This window comes from Mobula birostris, chromosome 32, assembly GCF_030028105.1.
Source record: "Mobula birostris isolate sMobBir1 chromosome 32, sMobBir1.hap1, whole genome shotgun sequence".
Lineage (NCBI taxonomy): Eukaryota > Metazoa > Chordata > Chondrichthyes > Myliobatiformes > Myliobatidae > Mobula > Mobula birostris.
Window position 1 is genome coordinate 17,359,495 of NC_092401.1, and position 20,939 is coordinate 17,380,433.

The window sequence follows — 20,939 nt, forward strand, 5'->3', positions numbered from 1 at the left end:
GCCGTGAGAGGCAATCAGCCACTGCATAGTCAACCCCTATGCGGGTGACCTCAATGGCTGGCTGTGAGAGGCAATCAGCCACTGCATTATTTTCCTCTTGATATGTGGTATATACACTGTGAATTTGGAGACATAGGCCAGGTGGTGTTGCTACCGGGCCATTATGTGCACGAATTTCACAGCGTTTGTGGTCAACAAATGCTGTGAAATGGCGATTCTTTAGAAGAAAACAAAAATGGCGGACTGCCAGATAGAGACCGAGAAGCTCACGGTCAAACATGCTGTACTTCCTTTCGAGGGGATGGAGCTGCTGGCTGAAGGCGAGAAGCTGCCACACACCTTGACCAATTGTTCGTGCACAGCACCCACAGCGTAGTCTGAAGCGTCAGTAGTAATGGCCACAGTAGTCAATAGTAATGGTTATAGTAGTCAATATTGATGGTTATAGAAAACAGTAGTAATGCCTATAGTAGTCAGTAGTAATGGTTATAGTAGTCAGTAGTGATGGTTATAGTGTTCAGTAGTAATGGTTATAGTAGTCAGTAATGATAGCTATAGTAGTCAGTAGTGATGGTTATAGTAGTCAGTAGTAGTGGCTATAGTAGTCAGTAGTAATGGCTATAGTAGTCAGTAATTATGGTTATAGTAGTCAGTAGTGATGGTTATAGTAGTCAGTAGTAGTGGCTATAGTAGTCAGTAATGATGGTTATAGTAGTCAGTAGTGATGGCGATAGTAGTCAGTAGTAATGGTTATATTAGTCAGTAGTGATGGTTATAGTAGTCAGTAGTAATTGTTATAGTAGTCAGTAGTGACGGTTATAGTAGTCAGTAGTGATGGTTATATTAGTCATTAGTAATGGCTAGTCAGTAATGATGGTTATAGTAGTCAGTAGTGATGGCTATAATAGTAGTAATAGTTATAGTAGTCAGTAGTAATGGTTATAGTAGTCAGTAGTAGTTGGGGCGTGGGTGCACCAGTAGGGTCACATTAGAAGAAGCTCATTTGATATCACCATGCTCTGGTCGTGTCTGCTGACCAGTCAAGCACATGATTAGGGGTATTGCCTTTAAGTGCTCTATATAGCATAGGTTCAGTAGCTCCTGGAATGAAGTCATGATAGAAATTCACCACACCTAAACTCTCCTATGGTTTTTTTTGTAGTGCGGGGCGGTGGGAAATCCATAATACCGGCTACTTTTGATGGGAAGGGTTTTGCACCTTCTGCAGAGATGCAATGGTTAGCAGCTCAGATTAGTATTTAGCAGGGTTAATAATCAACCCATGTTGGCTTAGGTGCTCGAAAAGTGTGCTGAGATGAGATATGTGTTCGGATTTGGATGCACTGGTGACAAGTATGTCATCCAGATAAACAAAAAGGAAATCCAAGTCCTTTAATACAGAGTCCATCAGCCATTGGAAACTCTGTGTGCATTTTCAGCCCAAACGGCATGCACAGAAACTCAAAGAAGCCAAACGGGGTTATCACAGCTGTTCTGGGAATGTCCTCTAAGCACACTGGCACCTAATGGTGGCCCCTAACTAGATCGACTTTGGAAAAAAAAAACTTTCTGGCTAAACGTGCTGAAAAGTCTTGGATGTGTAGCACTGGGAAACAACTGCTTGGGGGTGATGAGCTCGTTAAGGCATCAGTAATCGTCACATGGGCGGCAACCGCCATCGGACTGGGCTATTCAACCGCCGTACAATGCCAGGTCAGTCTATATTCAACCTGCGTACAATGCCAGGTCTGTCTATATTCAACTGGCGTACAATGCCAGGTCTGTCTATATTCAACCTGCATACAATGCCAGGTCTGTCTATATTCAACCAGTGTACAATGCCAGGTCTGTCTATATTCAACCGGCGTACAATGCCAGGTCTGTCTATATTCAACCGCCATACAATGCCAGGTCAGTCTATATTCAACCTGTGTACAATGCCAGGTCTGTCTATATTCAACTGGCGTACAATGCCAGGTCTGTCTATATTCAACCGGCGTACAATGCCAGCTCAGTCTATGTTGGCAAACTCAGCCTTCGCGGTTGCCAGCTTATGTGGGTCCAGTCTATGTGCACAGGCATAGACTGGGGGGTCAGTTGTGGGAATGTGGTGCTCGACCCCATATTTTGTGACTCCAGTGGAGAATGTGGGCTTCGTGAGGTTTGGGAATTCACCCTGCAGTCAAGTAAGCTCTCATGTGCTGGAGAATACGCTTGACAGAGTCATTGTGGGGAACTTACTGGGGGAGCAAGGTAACGACCCGAAGTCCTTGATAACCGCAAGCTGGCATTTCTTAAGATCAGCTAATAGCCCTTGGGCACACAGGAAATCTGCACTGAGCAGAGGTCTAGCCAGGATGAAGTCTCATGTGTAACGTCACCCCCCTGAAGCAGAGAGTTATCCATCGTGTCCTGTTCATCTGGATCCAGCTCCTGCGGGCAGCCTCCAGTGAGGTTTCATCGCTCTTTGCCTTCTCATCAATAGGTGGCACCGGCAGCATACTCACTTGAGCACCCGTGTCACACAGGAAGCGTTGCCCTGGAAGGGTGTCGATAATAAACAGTGGGTGATCCTGGCAGCTGGAAGCCATGGTGTTCACAGACCTCTGATGTCCTGATGCACTGGCACTGTGGAAGCTGCAAGGCAGTTGGCACTTGCAAGATTGGAGGTGTAGTGGACAGTGAGGAAGGTTTTCAAAGCTTGCAAAGGCATTTGGACCAGCTGGAAAAATGGGCGGAAAAATGGCAGATGAAGTTTAATACAGACAAGTGTGAGGTATCGCACTTTGGAAGGACAAATCAAGGTAGAACATACAGGGTAAATGGTAAGGTACTGAGGAGCGCAGTGGAACAGAGGGATCTGGGAATACAGATACAAAATTCCCTAAAAGTGGCGTCACAGGTAGATAGGGCCGTAAAGAGAGCTTTTGGTACATTGGCCTTTATTAATCAAAGTATTGAGTATAAGAGCTGGGATGTTATGATGAGGTTGTATAAGGCATTGGTGAGACCGAATCTGGAGTATTGTGTTCAGTTTTGGTCACCAAATTACAGGAAGGATATTAATAAGGTTGAAAGAGTGCAGAGAAGGTTTACAAGGATGTTGCCGGGACTTGAGAAACTCAGTTACAGAGAAAGGTTGAATAGGTTAGGACTTTATTCTCTGGAGCGTAGAAGAATGAGGGGAGATTTGATAGAGGTATATAAAATTATGATGGGTATAGATAGAGTGAATGCAAGCAGGCTTTTTCCACTGAGGCAAGGGGAGAAAAAAACCAGAGGACATGGGTTAAGGATGAGGGGGGAAAAGTTTAAAGGGAACATTAGGGGGGGCTTCTTCACACAGAGAGTGGTGGGAGTGTGGAATGAGCTGCCAGACGAGGTGGTAAATGTGGGTTCTTTTTTAACATTTAAGAATAAATTGGACAGATACGTGGATGGGAGGTGTATGGAGGGAAATGGTCCGTGTGCAGGTCAGTGGGACTAGGCAGAAAATGGTTCGGCACAGCCAAGAAGGGCCAAAAGGCCTGTTTCTGTGCTGTAGTTTTTTTATGGTTTCTATGGGAGGGCATACAATAGAGCAAAAATTACTGGGAAGTTAGAGGATTGGGAAGCTTTCAAAGACCAAAAGAAGACAATTAAAAAAGTAATTAAAAAGGTAAAGGTGGAATGCAGAATTAAGCTAACCAATAAAATTAAAGAGGATACCAAAAGTTTCTTTAGATACATAAATCGTAAAAGAGAGGCAAGAGTAGATATCAGACCACTGGAAAATGATACTGGAGAGGTAGATTTAGATTATGAGGACAAACAGTCCTCTTTTATTGTCATTTAATGCATTAAGAAATGATACAATTTGTTCCTCCAGAATGATATCACAGAAACACAAGACAAACCAAGACTAAAAAAAACTGACAAAAACCAGATAATTATAACGTATAGTTACAACAGTGCAAAGCAATACTGTAATTTGATGAAGAATAGACCATGGGCAAGGTAAAAAAAAAGCTCAAAGTCTCTCGAAAGTCCCATCATCTCACGCAGACGGTTGAAGGGAGAAACTCTCCCTGCCATGAGCTTCCAGCGCCGCAAACTTGCCGATGCAGCATCCTGGAAGCACCCGACCACAGTCCGACTCTGAGTCCATCTGAAAACTTCGAGCCTCCAACCAGCCCTCCGACACCGAGCACCGAGCACCATCTCTGCCGAGCGCTTCGACCCTGGCCCCGGCAACAGGCAATAGGCAAAGCCAAGGATTTGGGGCCTTCTCCTCTGGAGATTCTTGATTGCACAGTAGCAGCGGCAGCAAAGAAGGCATTTCAGAAGTTTCTCCAGATGTTCCTTCGTGCCTCTTCACACCTGTCTCCATCAAATCAGGATTGTGCACGGCCCCTATTTAACAAATACGATATCATTTTGGAGCGGCCACATGCGCTGCGTCGCGCCACCATCTTCTCCTCCCGTCCCCTTACCTTAAGGTCTCTAATCAATTCTGGGTTCATTGCACAACACCCAATCCAGAATAGTTGATCCTCCCCTAGTAATGGGGGACAACAAAATGGTGGATGAACTGAATAAGTATTTTGCGTCATTCTGCACTGTGGAAGACACTAGCAGTATGGTGGAAGTTCCAGAGTGTCAGGGGTCAGAAGTGTATGAAGTTGCCATTACTAGGGGAAAGGTTCTTGGGAAACTGAAAAGTTGAAGGAAGATAAGTCACCTGGATCAGATGGTGTACACCCTAGGGTTCTGAAAAAGGTGGCTGAAGAGATTGTGGAGACATTAGTAGTAATCTTTCAAAAATCACTAGATTCTGGAATGGTTGCGGAAGACTGGAAAATTGCAAACGTCACTCCACTTTTCAACAATGGAGAAGACATGAAAGGAATCTATAGGCCAGTTAGTCTGACCTCAGTGGTTGGGAAAATGTTGGAGTTGATTATTAAGGATGAGGTCTCAGGGTATTTGGAGGCACTGATAAAATAAGCCATAGTCAGCATGGTTTCCTCAAGGAAAAATCATGCTGGACAAATCTGTTAGAATCCATTGCCACAGGCAGCTCTGGCGGCCGAGTTTTGATGTATATTTAACGCAGAGGTTGATAGATTCTTGATCAGTCAGGGCATGAAGGAATATGGGGAGAAGGAAGGAGATTGGGGCTGAGAAAAAATTTTGATCAGCCATGGTGAAATGGCAGAGCAGACTGGATAGTTCAAATGGCCTAATTCTGCTATATCTTTAGTCTTACAGTCTTATGCTCTAGAACCTAAACACAAAAATGTAATAACGTCATCACGTCAGACTAGCCCCTTAAAGTGAAACCCCAACTCAATGTTGATGATTGTGAATCATGTATATTTCTCCCCATTACGTTACCCTACAGGTCAAACAACTGTTTTATCCAACTGTAACATGATGCCCCAACACTTGTACTCTGTGGCAAGAACAGCATGCCATACACTTCCTCAACACCCTGTCTACCTATGTTGCCACTCTGAGGTAACCATGTACTTGGACCCCAGGGTCTCTCTGTTCTACAACACACCCCCCACCACCCCGGAGTCCTTCCATTCACTCTGTACGTTTTAACATGGTTTGACTTACCAAAATGCATCACTCTGCACATGGCTGAGTTAAATCCCATCTGCCACTCCTCTGCCCACTTTCCCAGTCGATCTTGATACTGTTATGACCTTCCACAACCAGTGTCCACGACAAAACAAACTTTAGTGTTATCTGCAAACCTACTAATCATGACAGCTACAATCTCATCCAGGTCATTAATATTTATGACAAACAATCCCTCTGCTCTTACCACATTCTTCCTGACAACTAGAATTTCAATCACAGTCTGAATGTGATTTAATCATTGTTTTGTACAGCTGCAGCATCACCTTTCAGTTCTCACACTGAGTGCCTCATCCAATGAACATAAGCATTCCTATGCATCTGCGTCAGTGAGCCATGTAATTGTACCCCAATCTCCCTCTGTATATCAACGCTCCATGTCATTTACTGCGTCCTACCATTACCCGGCTTCCTGATATGCATTACCTCACACTTGCCTGGATTAAATCTGATCTGCTACCACTTGCCCAATTTCCCAGCTGTTCTATGTCCTGCTGCGTTCTAAGACAAAATTCTTTGCTAACCACATCTGCACCAACTTTTCCAAAGTTCAAAGTCCAAGGTACCTTTAGTCATAGTCATACTTTATCGATCCCGAGGGAAACTGGGTTTCGTTACAGTTGCACCAACCAAGAATAGAGTATAGATATAACAATATAAAACCATAAATAATTAAATAATAATATGTAAATTATGCCAGGAAATAAGTCCAGGACCAGCCTATTGGCTCAGGGTGTCTGACCCTCCAAGGGAGGAGTTGTAAAGTTTGATGGCCACAGGCAGGAATGACTTCCTATGACGCTCTGTGTTGCGTCTCGGTGGAATGAGTCTCTGGCTGAATGTACTCCTGTGCCCAACCAGTACATTATGTAGTGGATGGGAGACATCATCCAAGATGGCATGGAACTTGGACAGCATCCTCTTTTCAGACACCACCATCAGAGAGTCCAGTTCCAATCCCACAACATCACTGGCCTTACGAATGAGTTTGTTGATTCTGTTGGTGTCTGCTGCCCCAGCACACAACAGCAAACATCATAGCACTGGCCACCACAGACTCGTAGAACATCCTCAGCATCGTCCGACAGATGTTAAAGGACCTCATTCTCCTCAGGAAATAGAGACGGCTCTGACCCTTCTTGTAGACAGCCTCAATGTTCTTTGACCAGTCCAGTTTATTGTCAATTCGTATCCCCAGGTATTTGTAATCCTCCACCATGTCCACACTTTATCAAAGTACATACATGCCACCACACACAACCCTGAGAGCATCACAGTAAATACAAGAAACCCAATAAAATCAATGAAAGATCGCACACAACAGGATGGACAACAATCCAATATGCAAAAAGAACAACAAACTGTGCTAATACTAAAAGAAAGGGGAAAAGTAATGATAACAATAAACAAGCAATAAATATTGATAACATGAGATAAAGAGTCCTTGAAAGTGAATTCAACACACAGCTGACCGCGCTCTAACTCTCCGGAATACGGTTAGCTGGCGTAGCGCCTTTAAAGATTCAGGCCCGCCCCCCTGCTAATAGGCAGCCATGTTTTTTAGATTAGATTATGAGGACATGCAGTCCTCTTTTATTGTCATTTAGCAATACATGCATTAAGAAATGATACATGTTCCTCCAGAATGATATCACAGAAACACAAGACAAACCAAGACTGAAAAACTGACAAAAACCACGTAATTATAACATATAGTTACAACAGTGCAAGGCAATACGGTAATCTGATAAAGAACAGACCATGGGCATGGTAAAAAAAAAGTCTCAAAGTCTCTCAAAAGTCCCACCATCTCACGCAGACGGTAGAAGGAAGAAAAACTCTCCCTGCCATGAACCCCCAGCGCCACAAACTTGCCGATGCAGCACCCTGGAAGCACCCGACCACAGCCAACTCTTGATTCCATCCAAAAACTTCGAGCCTCCGACCAGTCCTCTGACACCGAGCACCAAGCACCATTTCTGCCAAGTGCTTCGACCCTGGCCCCGGCAACAGGCAATAGACAAAGGCAAGGATCTGGGGCCTTCCCCTCCGGAGATTCTGGATCACACAGTAGCAGCGGCAGCGAAGCAGGCATTTCAGAAGTTTCTCCAGATGTTCCTCCGTGCTTCTCATGTCTGTCTCCATCAAATCAGGATTGTGCACGGTACCTACTTAACAAATACCGATATCAATTCGGAGTGGCCGCGCCGCTGTGTCATGCTGCCATCTTCTCCTCCCCTGTTTTGGTGCCAGGATTTTAATACTTAAAGAGCACTTGAACCAAGGTTCAGTGCTTAGTCATCAGATGGACTTTGGATCCTCGTCTAGCATTTAGTCTAGAACTCTGTCCTCATTTCAGTCTCATATTGTGTCTTGATTCTATTCTCGAATACTCCGGCAATTGGGATCCTAACCGTCCTTACCTAGGTTTCTCGTCACACCATTTCAGTGGGAACCGTTCAGTGTTTATCTGAACCGTTACATTCTCACCCAAAGCATTAATATATATTACAAACAACAAAGGGCCCAGCACCGATACCTGCCGTACACCACTGGAAAACCACCCAGCATCCCTGCCCTTAGGCAGTTTGAGATTTGTGGATTCGGAGTGCTGGGTGCTGAGCTCATTGAGAAACTGGGAACTCTTGGCGATGCCATCACCATTCCTGGAACTGGCAAAGGCTGACTTTAGCAGCTCCAATCCTCTTAAAAGGCAATCCCTGGGGCTGGATGGAGGGTGTCTCCACTCCTTATAGTTAGGTATAGTGATTCCTTCAATGTTTAGGGTGTTGTCCTGGGAAAGATATACCTACAGGGTCACTGGGTACACAGGACCCATACCCCGTGAGGCTGAATTTTTAAACCAGCTGTGTCTGACTGCGGGGCATCTGGAACTCTTCACCTTCACTTTCCGGATGGGATACCCAGACTGGACGGACATGGTGTCCTGCAGCTCAAAGTACGGGGGTTCAGTTTCCCGGTGAACCTCCCTATACTGGGCTCCGAGAATCTCATTAATCTTGTCTTTATCATCACTGGGCTGATGTCTCCAGTCCCCAGTTGCTGCCTTGGGCAGAGGTAGTACATGCAACCAGGCTGAAAGGCACAGAGCCTCCCAGTACTGACCTCCAGCGCACAGCGAGAGACGCCATCTTCTGAACCCCACACAGACTCCATCAGCTGTACTGCCCTTGTCTACACATTCTGTAACCTCCTCAAAAACTTCAGCCAACTCAGTCCGACAGGACGTCCCCCGAACGACACCTTGCTGACTACCTCCGAACACTCCTAACTTTCTATGAGTAGATTAATCCTGTCCCCAGGACTTTTTTCAGTGAGGTTAGACTCACTGGACTGGCTAATCCCTCACCTACATCTTCTGGTTCCATGTTGAAATTTCCATTTTGGTCCTTAATCCGTCCCATTCTCTACTTATCCTCTTAATATACTTTTTGTTCCTAAATGCTATCCATAACATGGTTTGCTCAGGCTATATATTGCATGCAGCCTGATTGTCCCATTATGGGATGTAGTGTATGTGGAGGCTTTAGAGACTGTGCAGTAGAGAATTACCAGGATGTTGCCTGGACTAGAGGCTATGAGTACTAAGAAGAGGTTGGACAAACTTGGGCCGTTTTCTCTGGAGGGAGACATGGTGGAAGTTTATAAAATTAAGAGAGACATAGATGGTGAAGTTCTTTCTCTCAGGTTGGAAATGTGATAAATTATGAGATATATTGCAGCTTTTAGGTAGCGGGGGGTGAAGTTTGGAGGAGATTTACAAGGCAAGTTTTCTTCTAGCAGGGAGTGAGCAGTAGTGAGCAGGGAGCTGCAGTGAGCAGAGTGAACAGAGTGAGCAGTAGTGAGCAGAGTGAACAGAGAGTGGGCAGTAGTGCTTGGAATTCATCGTCAGGGGAGATGGTGGAAGAAGATGGAATAGCAAAGTTTAAGAGGCCTTTTAACAGATGCACAAAAGCAGGCAGAGAGTATACAATAAGGATCACATGCAGGCAGATGGGATCCATTTAACTTGACCTGTTCAGCATAGGCATGATGGGCTGAAGGGCCTGTGACTGTACTGAACTGTTCTATGGATTAATTTGAAGAGCAGAAAATGCTGGAGACCCTCAGCAAGCGTGGCAGAGTCTGTGGAGAAAGAAGCTGTTAATAGTTAAGGTCAAAGACCCCTCATTACAACTGGCAAAGAGGGAGAATTTGTAACAGCAGTTCCCTTAAGGTTGTCATAGTCAGGGGAGGAAGTGTGGATAAGCTCTCACTATTAAATGCTCCCAATGGTGTGTGTGTCAAATAGCCTCTGAGAACTAAGTACAGCCCTTGGCCCTCATGTATGGCTCAGGCACTAAGTCCATTGGAACTGTTTCTTCTGACAGGAGAAGGGGCAAAGGCAGGTTACTGGCACCTTAAAGCCAGTCACTTTGGGCAGATGGTTGGCAACTCATCTAGGAGAAGTAAAACTCTGATCTCAAACCTCCACTACCTGCAGCTATGCCCCACTGATGGGGAAGGTTTCGGGAGTAAGCCCGAGGAAAAGTTCCGGAGTTGGAGTCTCTTAGGCAGTTCAACGTTGAGCTCAATGCCGACTGGCAACTGCGACACCGCTGGTGCCAAGCTGTGATGGTCCCTGCTGTTTCTTTGGATTCATCAACTGCTCGGAGAGGCAGGAGTCTGCTGCATGGGCAACAGCTTGCTCTCCATGCACTGCCCTGGTTTGTGAATCACCTAGAGAGATAGGACGAGTCATCCATGGCTGATCCAGACCAATGGAGGGCCTCAGAGAGATACAGCAGTACAACCGGCCCTTCGGCCCTTCCAATGGGCCCCCACCGCCTGGTCTGAGTTGCAGAAAAGTGGTGGAGGGGATGGGGAAACCGGTCGTTCAAAAGGAATGTGTGTAATAGGACAAGGCTGGGGTTGCTATGGTGATGAGCGGCTCATGGTGTGGTTAGAAGGCAGCACAATGTGACTTATTGTGAATGGGTCAATGGAGAAGACAGAATGAAACAGAGAATGTTATCCTGAGTCTCCTCCTGGTATTTTTTAATTCTTTCCCCCTCCCCTTTCCCTCTTCTATTCCCCAATTCTGGCCTCTTCTTCTCACTGCCTATCACCTCCCCCCAGTGCCCCTCCTTCCCTTTCTCCCACGGTCCACTGTCCTCTCCTAGCAGATTCCTTCTTCAACAGCCCTTTACCTTTCCCACCCACCTGGCTTCACCTTTCACCTTTCACCTTCAAGCTTGGCCGCTTGGCCTCCTTCCCCTCCCCCCACCTTTTTATTCTGGCGTCTTCCCCCTCCCTTTGCAGTCCTGAAAAATTATCTGGGCCAAAACGTTTGGCGTATCTGTGAAGGGGTCATCGATACAGCAGCAAAACAGGCCCTTCAGCCCATCATCTTTCTGCTGGTTGTCCTACCTCTCACATCACTGTCAGCCCCTCACCATACACCCAATGATTCTCAAACCACCCACTGCACACTGGGGTGGGGGTTAAACGGCCAGTAACCCACCAACACGGGAAGGTCCTGATCCACGGTGTATCGCAAAACAAAATAAATACTGTACATGGGAGTGTAGGAGGAACTGTGCGCCAGGAGGAAACGCTGTGCTCACAGAATGAGCGGGCAAACTCCACGGAGACAGCGGCCGGAGGTCAGGACTGAAGCCGGGGGTCCGGAGCTGTAAGGTAGCAGGTCTTCCTGCGGTGATACCGAGTACTCTTTGCTCAGGACCCGTGTGAGCTGGACATTACTGAGCCGCCTCAACCCTCCCAGCCGGAGTGAGTTTTACCATCGGGGGGCCGGAGCAGTGCTGTTGCGGGGGAAGCGTCGGAACACGGGCTAATGCAGCCTCGCCGGCGAGGGAGCGGCCGAGCGCGGCGGCGGGAAGACTTTCGGCCTGAGGGCGAGGAGCCGCCTCACGATGCGAGGGGGTCCCCCGCTCCCCGGGCCCTGACGGAGCGGCCACCCGGCCGCCCGGAGATGGGATGTGCCGCCGTGAGCAGGTAATGAGAGCGGAGAGGGCAGTTGTCACGTTTCATTTGTCGTGTGTCAGAGGAGAGCCGGGGTGGGGAGACACAGCAGCGCCGATTATTGTGTTAGTGCTTAGTGCCGGCAGTTGAATCTAACTGACTTATTAAATATCAGGCCACTTAGTAATTGTCAAAATGAAATGAGGAGATTTGATCAGGGCGAGAAAGTGCTGTGGGTGGGAATTGTTCGACACTGGATTGCAGCCCAGTCTCCGTGGTTCCACATCTCCTTCAGCCGCCTCCCCGTCACAAACACGCACTGACTCGGACCCTCCCCTCGGCCCCCACCGCCCTCTCGCTCCCTGCCTCACTCACTGGTTTCCCCAATCCCAGCCACTTGTCGGAAGAGAAGTCTACACAGCAAGATCCCATGGCATTCGGCGGAGCACAAGCGTCTCGGCCACCAGCCCAGGCTGAGCACTGGGACCAGTGCCAGTGTGCACCAGAGCCACTGGGCCCAGTGCCAGTATGTACTAGAGCCAGTGTTGGTTACACCCACTCTGTGCTCTGGACACAGAGTCTGTCGCACTCCCACTGCACTTTAGACCCACACTCTGTACCGGAGACAGTGCCAGTCACCTTGTCACCCATGGACACATGTCTGACCCCAGCACGGTGGGACCTGTGGGTACATTTGACAGAGGGAGAGGTGCTGGGGAGCAGAGTGCAGACTGTACCAGAGTGAACGGGCTCATGTTGGAATCTCCCTCTGCGCTTCCAGCAGTCGCTGGAGCACGCTCAGCCCTTCTTCCACATTGACTCCTCAGTTGCCAACTCTGATGAGCCCAGGCCTGGAACTTCCTTCAGAACGTTTCCACCTCTGTGTGCGTGCTGTGCCCCCACCCTTGGACCCAGCAGCCTGATCACCTCCCTACTATCTGTGTGACGTGACAAGGTCATTGTCTGACTGTGCTGCGCCCTGCCTGAGCTCCTGCCCTTCAATCTGCCAGCCTGACTGCTGAGAGAAATGTCATGACGGTTTGCACTGGTTTCTTATCGGTAAAGTTAAATAATGAACGGTTTTGATGAAGTAATGAGTAGAAGATTGAACCGAGTTTGCTGGGGAAAGTGAGTTTAATCTCTTGGGAATTTGTCAGTGTCTTGCATTGAGGAGAGGTTACTGGCCAACATCTGACAGGGCCAGCACTCAGCTCCAGTGCATGGTCTTGCTCCTTGTTTCTGATTACAGACTCTTGCGTCTCTCTGCTTACTCCTCCTCTGTCCTTCCCATAAGACTTTCCTTATATTCCCAATGATTCAAGACCCAGAACTGGGACTCGTTCCGCACCTGCAATTGTTTGGGCTGGTTCCTAATTTTAGTATGGCTCACAGGTCATCCAGTGTCACGCAAGGTCATGATGTGACACACCAAATTACAGAGGGTCATGCAGGGCCCTCATGGTCACAGGGGGCCACTGAGTGTCACATGGGGTCATGGGGTGTCACATGGGGTCATACAGGGTCACATGGAGTCAGAGGGTCATGCAGGGTCACAGAGGTTTCGCACAGGGTCATAGAAGGTCACCAAGAGTCATACAAAGTCAAGGAAGACCATGGAGGGACACACAAGTTTACAGAGGGTTACCATCGCTCCCTGACTTGCTCTTTATTGTGAACAGCACATTAAGGGGCCATCATCTTGATATAATTCTCCAGTCCCCACATCTCCTGAGCCCAGGGTCAATTGTATAAGGGTTGGGGAAAGGAGACGCAATTGCTTCATCACTCTTTTATTGCACTTCATGTAGTCACCTCGATGACCTCAGACGTCAAGGGTCCCGCGGTAACGTCTGGTCAGGTAACGACCTCCTTTCCCAGCCAGTATAACCACTCACCACCAGCCACATCCCCTTGCGAAATCAGCAGCTTGTTGTAACCACAGATGTCATCGATTGAGCTGTTACTGCGGATTCATCACAACGGCTCCGCACTCTGCTCCCGACCCCTGGTGTAGAAGGGAGGGATACCCACACAGAGAGAGCTCCACTTGGGGTGCCCCTTGCTGCCAGCTGGGTGTGGTATGCCCTGCCGGCAGGAAGTAGAGACTCAGCACTTTGCAACCACGAAGGTGTTCAGCAGGACAGGCAGCGTCAATAGAGGGAAATGGACAGTCAATGTTTTGGGACAACTCAATCCAACAACTGACTGAAAACAGACCAACCCAAAGTGTTGACTGTTCATTTCCCTGATGGATGCTGTCTGACCCGTTGAGTTCCTCCAGCGTTTTGTATGTTGCTACAGGGTTCCAGCATCTGCGGTCTCTGGTGGCCCATCTGCACTTTCTCTTAGTGATGGGACCACCAGATATGTTGTAGCTACCATATTATTGTGGGGTAGACTTCTCCCCACCACCACTCCACCCAATTTCCTCCCTTTTCCACTCCCTCTCCCTTTCCCTCTACAACCTTCCCCTATCCCTCCCCCTCCCACTTCCCTCTCATCCTCTCCCTCCACGGCAACGAGAGGGGAGGTTACAGAAGGTACACAAGACTGCAGAAATTGTTAGTGCTTTTTCTGGAGACAAACTTTGATTTAGAACTTTAACTAATGGTCACTAGGAGGAAATTAGAATTTAATTATGCCCTACGATTAAAGGAGCTTTCTTCATCTTCAAAAAACTGAGGTTTCCTTCTACAGTGTTCATTGATTGCAAACCACCTACAAGACAGAACCACAGTTGGTTGTGGCTCGGCAGTGCAGATGGGAGCAGAGGTTTGAAGGCACAGCCTCCGATGAGATCCATTCTTGAAAGGGAGGATAGTGTCACTATGTTTTTGAGATCACTAAGGATGGTCCAATGCTTGGATTCATAGAGTTGGGGGTGATGTCGGGAGGAGAAGATGGCAGCGTGACGCAGCGCGCACAGCTCTCGGGTGAAATGATATTGTATCCGTTAAATAGGGGTCGTGGACAATTCTGATTTGATGGAGACAGACGTGAAAGCACAGAGGAACATCTGGAGAAATTTCTGAAATGCCGGTTCGCTGCCGCTGTTACTGTGCGATTGAGAATCTCCGGAGGGAAGGCTCCCAAAATCCCCGGCTTTGCCTGCTGCTGGCGACCGAGGCTGAGGTCGAATCGTTCAGATAGAGATGGTGCTCGGTACTCGGTGTCGGAGAGCTGATCAGAGGCTCGAAGTTTCTGGACGTCTCAGAGTCGGACTGTAGTCGGGCATGGCAGGGAGAGTTTTCTTCCTTCTCCCGTCTGCATGAGATGTGGGACTTTCGAGAGACTTTGAACTTTTTTACTGTGCCATGGCCTGTTCTTCATCAAGTTATGGTATTGTTGCACTGTTGTAACTATATGTTATAATTATGTGGTTTTTGTTAGCTTTTCCAGTCTTGGTCTGTCCTGTGTTTCTGTGATATCACACTGGAGGAATATTGTATCATTTCTTAATGCATGCATTACTAAATGACAATAAAAGAGGACTGCGTGTCCTCATAATCTAATCTAATGTATTGGCATGGATAGAGGATTGGTTAACTAATAGAAAGCAGAGAGGTGTTACTCTGGTTGGCAATCTGGTGAGCAGGGTGCTGCAGGGGTCAGCGGTGGGCCTGCAGCTGATCAGGATATAGATTAACAATCTCGAGTGCAGTGTATCTAAGTTTGCTGATGATACTAAATTGAGAGGAAAAGCAAATTGTGCAGAAGATACAGAGTCTGCAAGGATATACATAGGTTAAGTGAGAGAGCAAGGGTCTGGCAGATGGAGTACAATGCTGGTAAATGCGAAGTCATCCACTTTGGAAGGAAAAATGGAAGAGAAGATTATTATTTAAATGGTAAAAAATTACAGCATGCTGCTGTGCAGAGGGACTTGGGAGTGCTTGTGCATGAATCACAGAAGGTTGGTTTGCAGGTGCAGCAGCTATCAAGAAGGCAACTGGAGTGTTGGCCTTCATTGAATTGAAGAGCAGTGTACTGGTGAGGACGCGCCTGGAGAACTGCGTGCATTTCTGGTCTCCTTACTTCAGGAAGGATATACTGGCTTTGGAGGCGGTGCAGAAGAAGTTCACCAGGTTAATTCCAGAGATGAGAGGGTTAGACTATGAGGAGAGATTGAGTCGCCTGGGACTGAACTTGCTGGAATTCAGAAGAATGAGAGGAGATCTTATAGAAACTTACAAAATGATAAAAAGGATAGATAAGATAAAGGCAGGAAAATTGTTTCCACTGGTAGGTGAGAGTAGAACTAGGGGACATAGCCTCAAGATTTGAGGGAGTAGATTTAGGATGGAGACGAGGAGGAACTGCTTTTCCCAGAGAGTGGTGAATCTGTGGAATTCTCTGCCCAACGAAGCAGGGGAGGCTGCATCGGTAAGTATATTTAAGACAAGGTTGGATAGATTTTTGCATAATCGGGGTATTAAGGGTTATGGGGAAAAGGCAGGTAGGTGGAGATGAGTCCATGGCCAGATCAGCCATGATCTAATTGAATGGAGGAGCAGATTCAACAGGCCACATGGCCAACTCCTGCTCCTATTTCTTATGTTCTTATGTTTTTAATATTATTGGGTCCAGGACCTGCTCTGGCTTTCATTTTGCTGGGGAAGTGGTGTAAGATCAGGGATTGTACAGACCACGTCATCTTCTTTGGTATCAAAGTCCCCACACAACGGTTCACAGAGAGTGACAGACAGGCACCTGCAATGGGAAGGTGGTGGAAGCAGACACATTTAAGGGGCATTTAGTCAGGCACACGAACATGCAGGGAACGAAGGGATAAGGAGCATGTTTAGAGATAGGTCTCGTTTAATTTGGCATCATGGCCAGCACAGGTATAGTGGCATAAATGGTATGTCCCTGTGCTGTACTGACTTGGGTTCTGTGTATCACTGAGATCAGAGAACATCTTCTTCCCACTTAAAGTTGATAAAAGTGTACAAAATTATGAGGGGTATGGATTGTACTGAGGATTACGGCTCCATCTATTTAGGGAGATTTACTCTGTAACTGAGCAGTTTCCTCTCAAACCCAAATGAAGTTGTTGCCACATTCTGTATCTGACTATTTACTTCGAGTAAGGGAAGCTTTTGTTCACACATTTAGATCTTTCCAATCATACTGTCACGGAGAAATACAGCACAGAAGCAAGCCCTTCAGCCCATCGAGTCCACACTGACCATTCATTTACACTAATCCTGCAATATTTCCATTTTATTCCGTCCATCTCCCCACCTACTCCCTCAGACCTTACCACTCACCTACACACTGACCTGCATGTTTTTCGGATGTGGCAGGAAATAGGAGCATGCGAAGGAACTCCACACAGTCACACGGAGAATATGCAAACTCCACATAGACAGCACCCGAGGGCAGGACTGAACCTAGGTCACAGGCACATATAACCCAGGGAAGGACATTCAGAGTGAGTTTAACTCCTCCAGCTCAGATGATCTCCCCTCGGCTGACCCATTGGCATACTCCTGGCCCTGGAGGTCTAGCCAAAGCCAGACGCTGAGAGAGGGAGGGACAACTTTCCCATCTCCAGTCTCGGCCTGTGTCCACAGCAGGTTGTTGTGAGTGACTGGTGGGACAAGACAGAGGGTAATTTTCCAAAGAAGTTAAGCTGCTACTGTGCGATTGAGAATCTCCGAAGGCCCCAAATCCTCTGCTCTGCCTATTGTCTGTTGCCGGGGCGGGGTCGAAGCGCTCGGCAGAGATGGTGCTTGGTGCTTGGTGTCGGAGGGCTGGTCGGAGGCTCGAAGTTTTCGGACGGACTCAGAGTCGGACTGTGGTCGGGTGCTTCCAGGGTGCTGCATCGGCAAGTTTGCGGCGCTGGAAGCTCATGGCAGGAAGAGAGTTTCTCCCTTCTACCGTCTGCGTGAGATGATGGGACTTTCGAGAGACTTTGAGACTTTTTTTTACCGTGCCCATGGTCTGTTCTTCATCAAATTATGGCATTGCTTTGCACTGTTGTAACTATATGTTATAATTATGTGGGTTTTGTCAGTTTTTTCAGTCTTGGTTTGTCTTGTGTTTCTGTGATATCTTTCTGGAGGAACACTGTATCATTTCTTAATGCATGCATTACTAAATGACAATAATCTAAATACCTGGAAAGGGAAAGAGTATGTAGGGATAAGAAACTTACAAACTTCTGGTACACTACCCTACATTGGCCCATAAATCAAAGGAGGATATTCGGTCCATCAGATTAATACTGGCCACCACTCCCATTCTCCAACCATCTTACTGCCCTGTAACTTATTCTGTCACCTCTTCTTCCCCCCCCCCTCCCCAGACTCTATCCCCCAGACACACCATGGACAATTTTCTTCCAACCTACACGTCTTTGGCGTGTGGGGATAAACTGAAGCACCGGTTTATCAAGGCAACCCACGGGGTGACGAGAAACCCTCAGACAGACAGCAGCAGAAGTCAGGTTTGAATCTGCGACCCAGGTACCGTGAGGTAGTGGCTACCGCGTCCCCTCCTTTCTGTAGGTACTGGAGGCTGCAGAGCACTGATAAGAGGGGAAGAGGCCTGAGGAACGAGTCTGCCACCTTAATTACAATATGAATTCATTAACACATTGGTTAAGCACAGGACGGTCCTGCACTGACCAGCTCCTGGTTCAGCCTGACCAGCAGCCTCATTTGCTAAATTGTGATGGTCAAGCAGCGGGCGTTAGCCACAGTGTCTGCGTGCGCAGTGACTGTTTTCCTGACTGGTGGGATGTCTCAGTTCCTGCCCTCAGCACCTCTCTCCAGTTGCTCTGACCATCTGCTGATTTATTATCAACACAGGCTGTGGCACTGAGTTCAAAGTAAATTTACTACCAAAATACATAGCTGTCAGAATTAGAATCAGAATCAGGTTTAATATCACTGCCGTATATGGTGAAATTGGATAATTTTATGGCAGCAGTACAGGATAAATAAATATGGAGAAAAATCTGAGTTACGTTAACTATATATATATATATATATATATATATATAATGTATATCTATTAAATAAGTTAAAGTAAGTAGTGCCAAAAAAACGAATTAAAAAGTAAACACAAGGAAATCTGCAGATGCTGGAAATTCAAGCAACACACACAAGATGCTGGTGGAACGCAGCAGGCCAGGCAGCATCTATAGGAAGAAGTACAGTTGACGTTTTGGGCTGAGACGGCGACTGTACCTCTTCCTGTAGATACTGCCTGGCCTGCTGCGTTCCACCACCATTTTGTGTAAATTAAAAAGTAGTGAGGTAGTGTTCACGGGTTCAATGTGTATTTGGGAATCGGATGGCAGAGGGGAAGAAGCTGTTCCTGAATCACTGAATGTGAGCCTTCAGGCTTCTGTGCCTCCTACCTGACCATAAGACTGTGAAGAGGGCATGTCCTGGGTGGCAGAGATCCTTAATGATGAACGTCACCTTCCTAAGGCACCACTCCTTGAAGATGTTTTGGTTACTACGGAGCTGGTATCCATGATGGGCCTGACTAATTTTACAAGTTTCTGCAACTTACTTTGATCTTGTGCATTGCCCCCTCCTCCCATCCCAGACGGTAAAGCAGCCAATCAGAATGCTCTCCATAGTACATTTGTAAAAGTTTTCGAGTGTTTTAGGTGACAAACAAATCTCCTCAAATTCCTAATGAAATACAGCTGCTGTCCTGCCTTTTTTACAGCTGCATCAATATGTTGGGACCAGGTTAGGTCCTCAGAGATATTGACACCCAGGAATTTGAAATTGCTCACTCTCTCCACTTCTGATCCCTCTCTGAGGATTGGTGTGTGTTCCCTTATCTTAACCCTTTCTGAAGTCCATAATCAGCTCTTTGGACTTACTGATGTTGAATGTAAGGTTGTTGCTGTGACAGCACTCCACTAACTGGTATATTCCATGTGCCATGGTATTACAGGAAAGATTTTACCATGGATAAAGCAGTGGCTGATTGGTAGGAGGCACAGAATGGGAATAAAGGCCTTTTCTGGTTAGCGGCCGGTGACTAGTGCTTTTCCACTGGGTTCTGTGTTGGTACCAATCCTTTTTAAGCTATATGCCAAAGATTTGGATGATGGAATTGGTGGTTTTGTTGCAAAGTTTGCAGACAATAGGTGAAGGGGCACATAGTTTTGAGGAAGTAGAAAGGCTACAAAGGACAGACAGATTAGGAGAATGGGTAAAGAAATGGCAGATGGAATACAGTGTCAGGAGTGTATAGTCATGCACTTTAGGAGAATAAATGAAAGAGTTGACTGTTTTCTAAATGGAGAGAAAATACAAGAAACTGAGGCACAAAGGGACTAGGGAGTCATTGTGCTGAATTCCCTAAAGGTTAATTAGCAGGTTGAGTCTGGTGAGGAAAGCAAATGCAATATTAGCATTAATTTCAAGAGGACTGGAATATAAAAGCAAGGATGTAATGTTGAGACTTTATAAAGCACTGGTGAGGCCTCATTTGGAGTAATGTGAACAGTTTAGGGCCCTTTATCTTAGAAAGGATGTGCTGAAACTGGAGAGGGTTCAAAGGAGGTTCATGAAAATGATTCCAGGATTGAATGGCTTGTCATATGAAGAGTGTTTGACAGCTCTGGCCTGTATTCACTAGAATTCAGGAGAATGAGGGGTGACCTCATTGAAACCTATCAAATGGTGAAAGGCCTTGATAGAGTGGATATGGAGAAGATGTTTCCTTCAGTGGGAGAGTCTGAGACCAGAGAACACAGATTCAGAATAGCGGGGTGTTCTTTTAGAATGGAGTTGAGGAGGAATTTTTGTGGGTTTTTCCATTCCTCTGAAATGATAACGCTGAAGAATTTAAAGTTACTGACCCTCTCCGCTTCTGATCACCCAATGAGAACCTCCTGTAGTTAGTAATTAGCTCTTTGGTTTTGCTGATATTGAGTGAGAGGTTGGTGTTGTGGCACCATTCAGTCAATTCTCAGTCTCCCTCCAACGTATATGCTGATTCATCACCATCTTTGATTCAGCCAACAGCAGTGGTGTCGTCAGCAAACTTAAATATGACATTGGAGCTGTACTTGGCCCCACAGTCATAAGCCTAAAGTGAGTAGAGTAGTGGGCTAAGCACACAGTCTGGAGGTATACCTGTGCTGATGGAAATTGTGGAGATGTTGTTGGAGATGATGCTGAATTTTCATCTGGGGATATCAGCCCTTTCACCACCCCCAGCACTCATACCTGGTCTGTATCGTGTTCTTGCTGGTGATGGTCTGTTTCCTGAGAGAGCCAGGGAGTGGGGTGTGCTTGGACTGAGAGCTGAGGAGGGCTGGCCTCCTTTCTCAGTCCATCTCCCTCCTC

General features: G+C 46.9%; 1 pseudogene; it reads right to left on the reverse strand.

The window, feature by feature from the left end:
• LOC140191070 (lysophosphatidic acid receptor 2-like) overlaps positions 1-20,939 on the reverse strand; it is a 163,116-nt pseudogene that overhangs the window by 5,802 nt on the left and 136,375 nt on the right.